The sequence below is a fragment of the Schistocerca piceifrons genome, chromosome 1, assembly GCF_021461385.2.
Source record: "Schistocerca piceifrons isolate TAMUIC-IGC-003096 chromosome 1, iqSchPice1.1, whole genome shotgun sequence".
Classification (NCBI taxonomy): domain Eukaryota; kingdom Metazoa; phylum Arthropoda; class Insecta; order Orthoptera; family Acrididae; genus Schistocerca; species Schistocerca piceifrons.
In genome coordinates, this window is record NC_060138.1 from 536,222,764 (window position 1) to 536,237,677 (window position 14,914).

Sequence of the window (14,914 nt, forward strand, 5' to 3'; positions counted from 1 at the left end):
GGCCGAGCGGTTCTAGGCGCTACAGTCTGGAACCGCGCAACCGCTACGGTCGCAGTTTCGAATCCTGCCTCGGGCATGGATGTGTGTGATGTCCTTAGGTTAGTTAGGTTTAAGTAGTTCTACGTTCTAGGGGACTGATGACCTCAGAAGTTAAGTCCCGTAGTGCTCAGAGCCATTTGAACCATTTGAAATACACTCCTGGAAATGGAAAAAAGAACACATTGACACCGGTGTGTCAGACCCACCATACTTGCTCCGGACACTGCGAGAGGGCTGTACAAGCAATGATCACACGCACGGCACAGCGGACACACCAGGAACCGCGGTGTTGGCCGTCGAATGGCGCTAGCTGCGCAGCATTTGTGCACCGCCGCCGTCAGTGTCAGCCAGTTTGCCGTGGCATACGGAGCTCCATCGCAGTCTTTAACACTGGTAGCATGCCGCGACAGCGTGGACGTGAACCGTATGTGCAGTTGACGGACTTTGAGCGAGGGCGTATAGTGTGCATGCGGGAGGCCGGGTGGACGTACCGCCGAATTGCTCAACACGTGGGGCGTGAGGTCTCCACAGTACATCGATGTTGTCGCCAGTGGTCGGCGGAAGGTGCACGTGCCCGTCGACCTGGGACCGGACCGCAGCGACGCACGGATGCACGCCAAGACCGTAGGATCCTACGCAGTGCCGTAGGGGACCGCACCGCCACTTCCCAGCAAATTAGGGACACTGTTGCTCCTGGGGTATCGGCGAGGACCATTCGCAACCGTCTCCATGAAGGGGCTACGGTCCCGCACACCGTTAGGCCGTCTTCCGCTCACGCCCCAACATCGTGCAGCCCGCCTCCAGTGGTGTCGCGACAGGCGTGAATGGAGGGACGAATGGAGACGTGTCGTCTTCAGCGATGAGAGTCGCTTCTGCCTTGGTGCCAATGATGGTCGTATGCGTGTTTGGCGCCGTGCAGGTGAGCGCCACAATCAGGACTGCATACGACCGAGGCACAAAGGGCCAACACCCGGCATCATGGTGTGGGGAGCGATCTCCTACACTGGCCGTACACCACTGGTGATCGTCGAGGGGACACTGAATGGTGCACGGTACATCCAAACCGTCATCGAACCCATCGTTCTACCATTCCTAGACCGGCAAGGGAACTTGCTGTTCCAACAGGACAATGCACGTCCGCATGTATCCCGTGCCACCCAACGTGCTCTAGAAGGTGTAAGTCAACTACCCTGGCCAGCAAGATCTCCGGATCTGTCCCCCATTGAGCATGTTTGGGACTGGATGAAGCGTCGTCTCACGCGGTCTGCACGTCCAGCACGAACGCTGGTCCAACTGAGGCGCCAGGTGGAAATGGCATGGCAAGCCGTTTTACAGGACTACATCCAGCATCTCTACGATCGTCTCCATGGGAGAATAGCAGCCTGCATTGCTGCGAAAGGTGGATATACACTGTACTAGTGCCGACATTGTGCATGCTCTGTTGCCTGTGTCTATGTGCCTGTGGTTCTGTCAGTGTGATCATGTGATGTATCTGATCCCAGGAATGTGTCAATAAAGTTTCCCCTTCCTGGGACAATGAATTCACGGTGTTCTTATTTCAATTTCCAGGAGTGTAACTCTTACGAAACAGAACCGTATTACCTGCACTGATGGAAAAGTATTGTTGTTGTCTACTCCAAGGAAGAGAACGGGCTATATGAGACCTGACCGATTAAAAATTTCATGGTTTCTTCCAGCTCAGTACCCCAGTAGTCGAAGGGGGACAGGCGACGGGGCGGAGGGGGGGGGGGGAGGGGAATCCCTATGGTTCGATCATTGGGATTGAGATTATTTTATTTCTAGGACAATGTAGTCCGTTTCCCTAGACAAGAATTAAAATTTTTTGTATGTACATGGATCTATGTGCATTCGAAACTGTTCTTCACAAACAACTTTTAATCAAATTGCGTACCTATCGAGTATCGTCACAGTTGTGCAGTTAGATTCGTGATTTTCTGTCAGAAAGGGCACAGTTTGTAGTAAAAAAAAAACGGAAACAAAAGTAATATTTTCCGTTTAGATATGATATTTGTGGTAACTGACTATAAACAATAAAAACTGTCAGGTCTCCCACGTGAGTAGTAAAAGGAATCCGTTAAATTTTGGTTACACGATAAATAACACAAATTCAGTAATACCTGTGGATTACAGTTACGAACAACTTAAACTGCAACCATAACACTGACGAAGGCGAACCATAGACTGCATTTTATTGGCAAAAAACTTAGAAGATACAACTAATCTACTAAAGAGACTATGTAAATTACGCTTTTCCGTGTTCTTTTGGAGTATATTGCTGCGCGAGTTGCGGCAATAGTCATTACAAACAAAGGCGTTTCTCGTTGCGGCGAGATTTTTTCACAAAATTTCAATCATCAACTTTCTCCTTCGAATGCTAAATTTTTGTTGTCTTCCATCTTCATAGAGAGAAATGGCCATCGTAATAAAATAAGAGAAATCAAAGATCGTACGGAAAAAAATTTAAGTGTTCGATTTTCCCTCGTGCTACTCGAGGTTCGAACAGTAGAGAAACGTTGCGAAAGTGGTTCGATGTACCCTATCCCAAGCACGTGACTATGAACTGCAGCGTAATCCTGTAGATATAGATGTATGTGTAGATGTGAGTGTGGTTACGTAATTTGTGTGCTCGAATATGAGCCTTGTGTGCTATTATTGCACCAGTACGTTTGGTGCGACTGTAGTAACAAGTGATTCTTCTCATCCGGTGGCCCGTAAAAGAAATTTATTAACAGCGATATAGCGACGATGAAGTGTTACAGATAATCAAACGACCGCCACTGGTCGGATTCATCGCAACTACGAAGACACTCAGCGCCACGACGGAGCTTCTAGCGAGCCACTGCCATCTCTGTGTCTGTCCTGGTACCTGCGTACAAGAAGCAGGCAGTTGCGTGACGCACCCATATAAATCCATTTTGCTGATTCACGCGCTCTAAAAAGAAAAAAACATCAGCTGACAGTCGGCGTCGACCAATCAGGCGCCTACGTTAAGGTAAACTCGATCGCGCTTGCTTTGCGTAGGACAGTGAAACAGCTGGGGGTGGTAGGGTCGCAGGGGGAGACGGGAGGGAGTAGAGCTCACGGGCAGGTGCGAGCCGGAGCCTATCTGGCGAAGAAACGCTCGCAGGTGGCACGCAGCGAGCTGCACAGGGCACAGTATTCGCTCCTGCTCTGATAAGATACCGAAGCAGGACGACAGCGTGTCTCTAGGCTCGATGCCCGAAATTGCTGCCTCCCTGTACGCTTGACGTTTCGTACGCGCCGTGCCGTGTCTGAGGTAAGTCGAAGCCATAGCCCACGTACCGCTTATTACCGCTGCGAACGCACGATGCTGAATTCTCCGTTTCATTATTGGCAAGCACAATCTAAGTTTTGCACTTGCTAAGCTTAGTATCGGTTGTAGATTCGAATAAGGACGTCACAGACGTCCTTTTATCGGTATCGAAGTCGGAGGCTGCAGAAGTCTTTTGTTGAACTCGGACATGATATTTACGTAATTGTTATTTCTGAGCGCCGGCAGGAGTGGCCGAGCGGTTCTAGACGCTTCAGTCTGGAACCGCGCGACCGCTACCGTCGCAAGTTCGAATCCTGCCTCGGGCATGGATGTGTGTGCTGTCCTTAGGTTAGTTAGGTTTAAGTAGTTCAAGGTTCTAGGGGACTAATGACCTCCGATGTTAAGTCCCTTAGTGCTCAGAGCCATTTGTTATTTCTGAATAGTAACAGTACTGTGTAAAAATGTAAGTTTATTTTGGTGAAAAGAATCTTCAGTAGCCAAGATCTCATTAATTCGCCTTTACTTTTGACAACCGGTTTCGACAGATGTAAATGTCATCGTCTGGTCTTAAAAAAAAGTTTTGTTACTAAACGTGTTCATTGTAAGCTAGAGTCTAATGCCATGTTGCCATGGTGGATAAAATGTAGCACTTCATACAAAGGTTTATCAGGAATAAAACAATTGCAGTTAAAAGCGCCGTGTGCACATATCCATGTCCATACAGGTAGCGCTCACAGATGATCACTCTTTCTAATTTCGCAACATTAGAAAATTCAGGTAAGTTTACTTGTATAACAAAACGCGCCACCATAGATGCATTCGCCTATACGGTGGCACTCGGCACATGCATAGCCGGTCCGAATCCTAGAACTGAATGAAATTTTCACTTCCGGCATTTTGCTGGCAAGGGGTGGAGAGGTGGCGGCGCAGAGTTATCGATCATCTGATTTTGCCCGAATATTCAGGAATAATTCCAAAACTCTCCGCAGAGAGGGCATGTGACAATGTTGATGGTGATCCATCCGTCGGAGGGCGATGTCAAACTTAGTGTTCCTCGAGAGGAGTAGGCTAAGTCCTGGTACGAGGATTCACCCTCGACCTTCTGTCTCCATTACGTAACATAAACAAAAACCCTCACTATACACACATTCCTTACACTCCTCTAAACTCAACAGGTACTCTAAACACAGCACACACTCGGTGCGAGGGAGACGATGCGGCTATTATGCATTCACCATCGGGTATCTTGCGTAGCGACCGTGAGAATAAGATAAGGAAGATAGGGCACGTAAAGAGGCATGCAGACAATCAGCTTTCCCTCACGCCATATGCGAATGGAATAGGACAGAAAATCTCTAATACTGATACGAGGGTCGTTGAGCTATGCAAAGTACAGTGGTTTACGTATTATCCATATAGATTTATTTACCTGCAAGGTATATTAATTTGTTACTGAAGTCAAACTGCAATAACATCATTGATACCCAAACGTAATCTGTATCCACACACACAGGCATATAAGGGCTGTCCCTCGAGGAATGATTAATCTTGAGAGATTTGACATAAACGATAATTCGAAGCAGAAAAGCGTAGTAAACATGGATTCTAAAATGCGTATATTGAGAGCTACTGTGGAACGCATCTCTTGCTGAACGAGTGCTCATGACTCTTACGATATGCAATTTAGGGCCGTTGTTTTTAGGAAAAAGTGCTCATAGCTCTTAAGGTATGCGTCAAATGATTGTCCCTGTCATATCCCAGAATTTTGACCATTCCTTCTTGGACACGTTACGGTAGTACATAAATGCTATGTGATCAAAAGTATATCGACTTTTTTTTGCATCAGTCTTCTGGTTCGTTTGATGCGGCCCACCACGAATTGCTCTCCTGTACCAACTTTTTCATCTCAGAGTAGCAATTACAACCTATGTCCTTAATTATTTGCTGGATTATTCCAATCTTGGTCTTCCTAAAAAAAATGGTTCAAATGGCTCTGAGCACTATGGGACTCAACTTCTGAGGTCATTAGTCCCCTAGAACTTAGAACTAGTTAAACGTAACTAACCTAAGGACGTCACACACACCCATGCCCGAGGCAGGATTCGAACCTGTGACCGTAGTGGTCTCGCGGTTCCAGACTGCAGCGCCTAGAACCGCACGGCCACTTCAGCCGGCCGGTCTTCCTCTACAGCTTCCTCTAATCCCATGTAAATTATTCCCTCATGTCTTAACAGATGTCCTATCGTCCTAATTCTTCTTGTTGTCAGTGATTTCCATTTTTTCCCCTCGAAGATTCTGTTGAGAAACACTCCGTCCCTCACCTTACCAGTCCACCTAATTTTCAACATTCGTCTCTAGCGTGACATATCAGATGCTTCGATTCTCTTCTGTTCCGATTTTCCCGAGTCCACATAACAGTGAACACTAATATGGCGTATGTCCATCCTCGACCTCTCTACCGTCTTTGACTCTGCGCGGTTCTGGCGCTGCAGTCTGGAACCGCGAGACCGCTATGGTCGCAGGTTCGAATCCTGCCTCGGGCATGGATGTGTGTGATGTCCTTAGGTTAGTTCGGTATAACTAGTTCTAAGTTCTAGGGGACTGATGACCTCAGCAGTTGAGTCCCATAGTGCTCAGAGCCATTTGAACCAGCCATTTGACTCTGCTGATGACGCTTTCAGTGAGATTTGAATGTCTGTGGAAGAATGGCAGTCCATTCTTCCTCGGGTGCCAAAACCAGAGAAGGTAGTTGGTTGGTTTGTTTGGGGGAGGAGACCAGACAGCCAGGTCATCGGTCTCATCGGATTAGCGAAGGACGGGGAAGGAAGTCGGCCGTGCCCTTTCAAAGGAACCATCCCGGCATTTGCCTGGAGCGATTTAGGAAAATCACGGAAAACCTAAATCAGGATGGCCGGACACGGGATTGAACCGTCGTCCTCCAGAATGCGAGTCCAGTGTGCTAACCACTAGAAAAGGTAGTGATTTGGACGCTGAGTTTGGAGCGAAACCAATATTCTAACTCACTGAAAATGTTTTCCAGTAGGTACAGTCGGTAGTCTGGGCAGGCCAGTCCGTGTTAGGAATGGTATTATCTCACAGATGGTGCTTTATGACAGGGCGCATTGTCATGCTGATACAGTCATCGTCTCCGAACTGGACCTCTGCTGTACCCAGTACACAGTGCTATAAAATGTGTTCATATCCCTCAGCTTTTAGCGTTTTATTATGCCCAATAAAAGGCACCACCCCCTGCCCACGAGAAACACCCCCTACCGCACACATGATGGCAGGTAACGTTCTCCAGCTGTTGATCAAACTCAAACACTTCTATCGGATTGCTACAGGGTACAGCGTGATTCACCACTCGAAATCACTCGTTTCCAGTCGTCCAGCGACCATTGCTATCGCACGTTACACCATTTCATCTGTCGCTTGCACTGAGTGTAGAAATGTGTGGCTGAAGAGGAGCTGCTCGGCCCTGCACTCCATTCCTTTTAACTCCCTACGCACAGCCATTGTCATAGCTGCGCTGGGTGGTAGCACATTGTGACAATTTTTACACTCACCCTACGCAATGCTCGACGGGTCCTCTCCGCCTGCACATAAGGTCAAAAATGGTTCAAATGGCTCTGAGCACTATGGGACTTAACATCTGAGGTCATCAGTCCCCTAGAACTTAGAATTACTTACACATAACTAACCTAAGGACATCACAAACATCCATGCCCGAAGCAGGATTCGAACCTGCGACCGTAGCGGTCGCGCGGTTCCAGACTGTAGCGCCTAGAACCACTTGGCCACCCCGGCCGGCTACATAAGGTCCATCTGGTCTTGGTTCAGTATGGGCGATTCCATTTCACAGTCAGATCACGTCGACTTGGGCTGCTTTGGAAGGGTTCCAGTGTGTGTGATGGATTTGTTACGCAGGTGACCAATTCTGCTGTTACACTCCTCACATCCTAGTATACTGACAAATTCGCCTGTGTCTCCGTCGCCACGGTTGTCTCCGTCGCCACGGTTGTGTCTTCGTCGCCACTGTACAGTCTTGTACGATAGAAATCAATAGAGAGGATGTTGTTTGGTGGCCAGTATCCTCTTTCTGCAACACAACTTCACACATGAATTAACATGGTTTTTTGTTTACATAAACAGGAAGCTACTAATCTTTGAGTCCATGTGTTGTGGTACAAGCTCTTCCGTAATAGTCCACAGTAGCCTCACTGCTGGTGAAGTAAAAGTCCCGCTATGCGATGAACGACAGACACCAAACTGGAATGCGAGTTGGTGCATCAGTGACAGCTAGTTACTGAGCGACTGCACTAGTGACTGAGACTGAGCCCTCTGGTGAGCGGCGGCGATCTAAATACTTGTGGTCGAGAGGACGTTGGCGGCATGTTGCTTGCCTGTCTGTCTTTGGCCTCTCTCCAGATAGGTGTGCTTCATCCAGCGCCTACTTTCGATCTTCTTGCTACATCCTTACCGACTGGTGTGCTGGCGACAGCTTACGCCATGACACTTTTGATCTGATAGTGTTTTTAGGATATCTTAAATTGCAGCTACTTTAGACTGTGAAGGTGGTGCTTTATTGTAGCCCTGTAGCTTTACGTGTCACCTAAGCGTGTGTTCTACTGTAATTGTGGTGCTAAAACAAATAACGTTATACTGAAACTGATAAGTTAGTAGTATACTAAATGTCCAATTAAAGTGAAACCGTAGGCCGTTCTGTCGTGAAACCACCGAGAAGAATTGACATAGTGAAGAGGACAGAATGTGATCCATAAAGGGCCAGGATAGATAGGCCATTAAATTTTATGGAAGGTCTGTCTGGGCAACACGAATTTCAAATGCAAAACAGATGGCACTGCATTTTAAGAGTCAGACCACAATGCCAATGGAGGGTAAGGAGCGGCACAGTGCAAAACGGGTATGGAAAATGGAATAAATCCGGAAATTTTCTACTTCTGATCTTGCCTCTGTTTTATGACAACATATTACCCAAATAAAAAGTGAATTTCGAGTACCTCACAGAGTAAACATGAGATAGGGTACAGTAAGAAGCAGTGACAGCTTTTGCCACCATCTGAAAGGATAGCGTCCCATCAGCACTGCACATACGGATTCGAAGGAAAACACTGGTTCGAGAATTGTGCAAATGTGTCGTGTGGACGTGATTAGCATTAAACAGTAAAAGATCTTTCCTAACAGTCTGTTGTTGGTAGCAAATGAAAAAAAGGAAGTAATTCCACTTTGTTGCTGTTCGTGGGAGACGTTAGGGGTGTTTTACGCTCTCTCTCTCTCTCTCTCTCTCTCTCTCTCTCTCTCTCTCTCACGTCTCACATAAAAATGGAGAAAATTTATATGTAGGTTGTTTGACGATATGCTAAGTATTCATAAAGTTCTGACCTAGTCAGATAATGTACATTGCGCAATTATGAGAATCTTAGTTCCGCCATACTTCGCTGACTCTCGCCGATAAAACGAAGTCGTTTGGTACAAGGTTTCTCTGCAAAGTAATGTCATCAGTTTAATTGTGTCACCAGTTGAATTGGTTGGAGCGCGATCTACCCGCTCGGACTAATAGGTGAGGGCTGTTAACTTCCTACGCGGCCAGCCCCAGTTTGCCCCGCGCTCCCGGAGAGTCATGTATCAGGACCTGTCCCTATGTTTAATAGTCCTTGTCCACATGCTATCCAGCGTGCACTTGAACCGTGGTAAGGAATCAAATGCTGCCTGAAACTTGGGCATCACATTGCCGAAATGTTTCCAGTGACTCAGCAGGCATTTGGGAATTAATGTAAAAATGACAAGTTTCTCAGTGGTACAAGGTGTTTCTGATAACCTGAGATGACTTCAACGTCGAAAATCGCTGAGGACGTCCTCCAATGTCGAAAAGTCAAAGTGCAACTCGTGTGCGTGAACTTTTGAACGCAGCCAGTAGAATTAGTATTCGTTTGATAGTTCAAACTATGGTGGTGCTCAAAAGGCTGAGAAAAGGTCGCGCACGTCAGACCACACATCCTGGACGCTCCACCAAGACAATGCTCTCAGCCACGCCGCCTTCTTGGGGAGGTACTATCTGGCAGAAAACGACGCGATAACGCTGCGCCAGCCCCCTGCATTGACGACCTCGCTCCGGCAATCTTTTTGTCCATGTCTGGCTCAAGATACCCTTCAAAGGACACCGTTTCGAGACAATTGACAAAGTGAAAGTTGCTGCTGCGCCTGTCCCAAAGAACATTTCAATCCAGGCCGTCCAGGACGCCTACAACGCTTGGAAATCCCGCTGGCAAAAATGTACTGACGCAAGAGTGCTGTATTTCGAAGAATTTTGATGCATTGTACTGTTCTGAACAATAAATTAGTTTTTTTTCTGGACTTTGTGACATCACTTTCCGGACAAACCTTGTATTGCGTGTGGCTTGTATGACAAAGCCACACTCTAAGGTCACTGTTCCATTTAAGCAATAAAAAGCCACACTACATGGCATTGACTTTTCCAGTTTTATTCTTCGTTGCCTTCTAGTGTTTTCTAAAAAGCAACGCATTAAAGAAAAGGATACTCGAGAGGCGACCTACTCTTTTATCGTCTACATGGCGAGATTCAAAGTTCTTAATCAACAATTGTTGTTCGCCTGTTGTTTGAAAAGAGTCGTCTACCTCTCTACGTTCTGGATTGTATGTATAGCCGTTTTCCTCAGTAAGAAATTTTGAGTTTGTTTGCTCGATCATGTGATAAACCTGCTATTCTAGTTCGCTATTTACTGGAATCATAGATATACAGTAATCGATACAACAATAGATAGCACCGCTATTGTCGTCTTGGTCGGCGCAGTAGTCTCACTGAACTTGTGTCTGTGATTTGTGGGCGGGCCGCTGTGGTCGAGCGGTTCTAGGCGCTTCAGTCCGGAACCGCGCTACTGCTACAGTCGCAGGTTCGAATCCTGCCTCGGGCATGGATGTGTGTGATGTCTTAGGTCAGTTAGGGTTAAGTAGTTCGAAGTCTAGGGGACTGATGACCTCAGATGTTAAGCCCCATAGTGATTAGAGCCATTTGAATGATTTAACATTTATACTCAGCAAACATCCTATGGTTTGTGATGTGGGCACTTCGTAAATCACTGTAATTTTTCTTATCCGCCTCCGTAGCGCAGCGGTAGCGTTACCGCCTACTGTGCAAGGGGGCGCGGGTCCGATTCCCGGCATCAATTACATCGTCATTGACACGCAAGTCGCCCACGTGACGTCAACAAAAAAGACTTGCCATATGGCGACCGAGGCCCCCCCCCCCCCCCACCCCAAGGGCCGGCCAATAAATGCCATACGATCATTTCATAATTTTTCCTTTTCACCTTCGATTCACGTACGATGCTCGTAAAGACCAACTTTCAGTAAGATTCTGTATGAATTTGCTTTTCTCTGACTATCATTATGGTCGTGTTGAGCTATACTGTATACGTGAGAGGAAGCAATAGATTCTTTGACTCTTGTCGCAATATGCGCTTTAGAAATTTTAACAGTAACCTCTGTGATGCAGAACCGCTCTCTTGCGCCGTCTGTCACAAGAGCTAAACGACCTTTCGCATGACGCTCTCGCGCTTATTAAACAAATTAGTGACTGCCTGACACTTGCTAAGCCACGCAGTGACGAAACGCCCTGCTCTTCTTAGGATCTTTTGTAACTCCTCTACTGGCTGTACCTGTACTGATGCCAGACTAAAGAGCAATACTCACAAACCGGTCGTCCGAGAGTGTTATAAGCTATCTACTTCGTGGATGGGTTGCATTTCTTTGTCGGCCGGTGTGGCCGAGCGGTTCTAGGCGCTACAGTCTGGAACCGCGAGACCGCTACGGTCGCATGTTCGAACCCTGCCCCGGGGTTGGATGTGTGTGATGTTCTTAGGTTAGTTAGGTTTAAGTAGATCTAAGTTGTAGGTGACTGATGACCTCAGATGTTAAGTCCCGCGTCCGGCCATCCTGATTTAGGTTTTCCGTGATTTCCCTAAATCGCTCCAGGCAAATGCCGGGATGGATCCTTTGAAAGGGCACGGCCGACTTCCTTCCCCGTCCTTCCCTAAACCGATGAGACCGATGACCTCGCAGTTTGGTCTCTTCCCTCAAAACAACCCAACCCAACTCTTCTGTCTGTTTGTCTGTCTGTTTAAAGTCCCATAGTGCTCAGAGCCATTTGAACCATTTTGCATTTCTTTAGTATTCTACTAATGAATCTCTTCGACATCTGCCTTTTATGAAACTAGTTTTATGTCGCTTCATTGTAAATAGCTTTATATGCATACTTCTAGACAGTTAACCTTTTCCAGTGATTCATCATCAATCGTGTAAACAAACTGGGTCTTCCGAGCTACAAACAAACAGTAGTGGGTCTTTCCAGCTACTTCAATTTACTTCGATGGTCAGCTGCCTGTTCCTGCACCATACATTATCTCTCTACAGTTCTTGCATTCCGCTACGCTTTTATGGCGCACCGACTTCCGTAAATGCAGCCCCGTCATCTACAAATAGCCTCACGAGATTTTCCAACATTGTCCACTAAGTCCCGTTTACCTGTGCAGAGCAGGGGAGGATAATCCAGAACCTGCATCTGTTTTATTTCGTGAACGATCCGAGATATCGAAACGAGGCTTCCGGCTAATGGCATTAGGCAGAGGACACGTAATTTTGTTGCACGGTTAATACTTTTCACTCTCGTATCAACAGAGATATTGAAGCAATCGTGCTAGAAAAACAGACCAATATACTTTTTAACTACATTCAAAAGCTCGTACAAACACAATTACTGTGATATAACGGTGGTTAATGTTAGCATGCAGACTTTTCGCAAAAATATCTGGGAAGTGAGAAACACAAAACGACTGCTTTCGACTTTATTTGTTACCACAGAAGCTATTTACTTAAACATAAGTACACACATTTTAAATAGTTTATCTAAGGCTTTTCAGAATCGCTAGAATCACTAGAAGTTACATTTAAAGCAGTCTAGCTTTTTCCCCATATTTCGGTCCTTCTCCTTAAAGGAGAAGGCGATCGGTTGGAGAACCTTGCTCTGTTGTGCCTTGACGAAATTGTTATTCGACCTGACGCACGTAACTGTCAGAACTGCACTCGGAACTGATTGTGCGCTTCGGCACTTTTGTGCCCTTAGCGGCATGGATTGTTACGTCTATCTTATCTAGGAGCTTTGTTCCGAGCAGACGATACAGTCTTGTCACCACCGTATAGACGAGAGACCTCTTAAGTCATGTTAACGCTTTTGATCGACTTTCCTAAAATTCACCGCTGACGGAAGCGACACCGCGACGAAATTCTAGAAAGCAATTGCAATGAGTCGTTTCTGAAAGTGACTGAACACCAAGAATTGAAAGAAGCGACTAGAGGCAATGGTGCTAGGTCAGGCCATTACGAAAATCGTAAGAAGTCAGCCGACGATAGCCTTCAGGTGAAATTACCATTTTTTTTCGCAATGCTGGTTTCTTAAACATTCACTGTAACCAAACTACCGGGCCACTTTCTGTGTACACATGGTGTTCAACAACACTACACAACATACTTTAATAGCAAAGTCACATCTCAGTAGCGCAATCTAGCGGTCGTTTTCAAAAACTTAAGTGATCCTCATACTACTGTTCGGAGATTAATACGCTCTGAAACCTGAAGAATCGATTTTGATATTGTGTTTCCTTATTATTACGCAGCATTCAGGGACGCACAGTGTGCGTTCGACGAACGTGGAACGTCAGACTAGTAAGGCTACAGCGTTTGCGTCACCCTACAGCAGCAAATAGATTGCGTCGTTTTCTGGGAAGGACACCGAGGTTGGTACTCGTAATTACAGCAGCTGCTGATCAAGAACGCCTAGTTTGCTCGGAAGCCTTATACTTGCTTATTCTGGGGGCAACACCGTCCTTCGCGGCTCACCATGTTCTAATTCGTTCTGGAGCTTTTGATGAAGTGTCGATACTTTTCCAAAACGTATCGATGTGTATCGGTGACGCATCTTCACTCGACGCGTCGATATATCCATATCAAAATGGCAATATCGAGTGCCGATATTTTTATTTTATGTTACATTTTTTCACAATTTTCGGTAAATATTTGTAGTTGTTCTTTTGAAATTGCAGCAGAACATAATTTTACTTTCACTGAGTGAATGAGTCTTACTACTTTTATTTATTTATTTGCTTATTTAGCCTTAAGGACCTCTCTTACATCTGACCGGGAATAACACATACAGATATATTACCAAAACATTCATGAAAACGATAACGCTCTTAGAGATGATAATAAGCATAATAATAGGAGTAATAATAATAATAATAATAATAATAATAATAATAATAATAATCTAGACACCTCATGTTCTGTTATTACCAAGCAACAAACCTAGGAACCAACACAACTGGATACAGATCACAAGTATACACAACATTTATTGCCAGATACCCAGAATTAAAATTTTTAACAGAACAACGACTAGCTGATCATATCCGTGTAATAATAAAAAATAACAGGATACCCCAGTCAGAATTAGAAAACTTCAAACAACAAGTACAATAAATACTGGAACAAAACAATGTGCAATCAGAAGAAGAAGAAAATATAGTAATGGACTCAAACATCCCAGAGCAAACAAACAAAGAACAACACGCATCAATTAAACAGTCAGAGGAAAACGAAATCTTAAGACAGCCACCAGAACAAGCACAAATAGAACACGAAGTGACACACATGTTAGATACAGAAGAAAAATTTCAGCTGACATATATAGAATACAAAGACACAAATACAGACATTAGACCATTCTTGCATAGACCGCCAAATAACCCACAAGTCGAAACAACAATAAAAACTATCAACACAATCATACACAACAAAATAAATGGAAACACAACTATGGAAGAGTTACAACTACTGATTTATATAGGAGCACTCGCTACACTAAATATACACACTAGGCAGAGTTCAGAACCAACCAACACACAGAAGAAACCCACGAAACCAGCATGGCAACACAGGCTACAGATCAGAATAGAAAAACTGAGAAAAGACATCGGACAGCTAACACAATTTATAAGAAATGAAATGTCAGAAAAAAAACGAAAAAGGCTAGGTAAAATCTCACAACAAGAAGTGATAGAGCAATTAGATGAAAAGAAGCAGAAATTACAAGCATTGGCCAAACGACTTAGAAGATACAAAAAAGTAAAAATAGAAGGAAACAAAACCAAACATTCAACACAAACCAAAAGAAATTTTACCAGACAATAGATAACACACACATTAAAATAGACAATCCACCAAACATAACAGACATGGAACACTTCTGGAGCAACATATGGTCAAACCCGGTACAACATAACAGGCATGCACGGTGGATACAAGCAGAAACAGATACATACAAGATGATACCACAAATGCCTGAAGTGATAATTTTGCAACATGAAGTCACCCAAGCAATTAATTCTATTCACAATTGGAAAGCCCCTGGAAAAGATAAAATAGCAAATTTCTGGCTAAAGAAATTCACCTCAACACATTCACATCTAACTAAATTATTTAACAGTT

The 14,914-nt window shown here is 45.2% G+C and overlaps 1 protein-coding gene across 1 annotated transcript in view; it reads left to right on the forward strand.

The window, feature by feature from the left end:
• Positions 1-3,202: 3,202 nt before the first annotated feature.
• LOC124799079 (organic cation transporter protein-like) overlaps positions 3,203-14,914 on the forward strand; it is a 147,096-nt gene continuing 135,384 nt past the window's right edge. The window contains exon 1 of the mRNA XM_047262628.1: positions 3,203-3,337. The gene's annotated coding sequence lies outside the window, so the exon portion shown is untranslated. The remainder of the gene's footprint in view (positions 3,338-14,914) is intronic.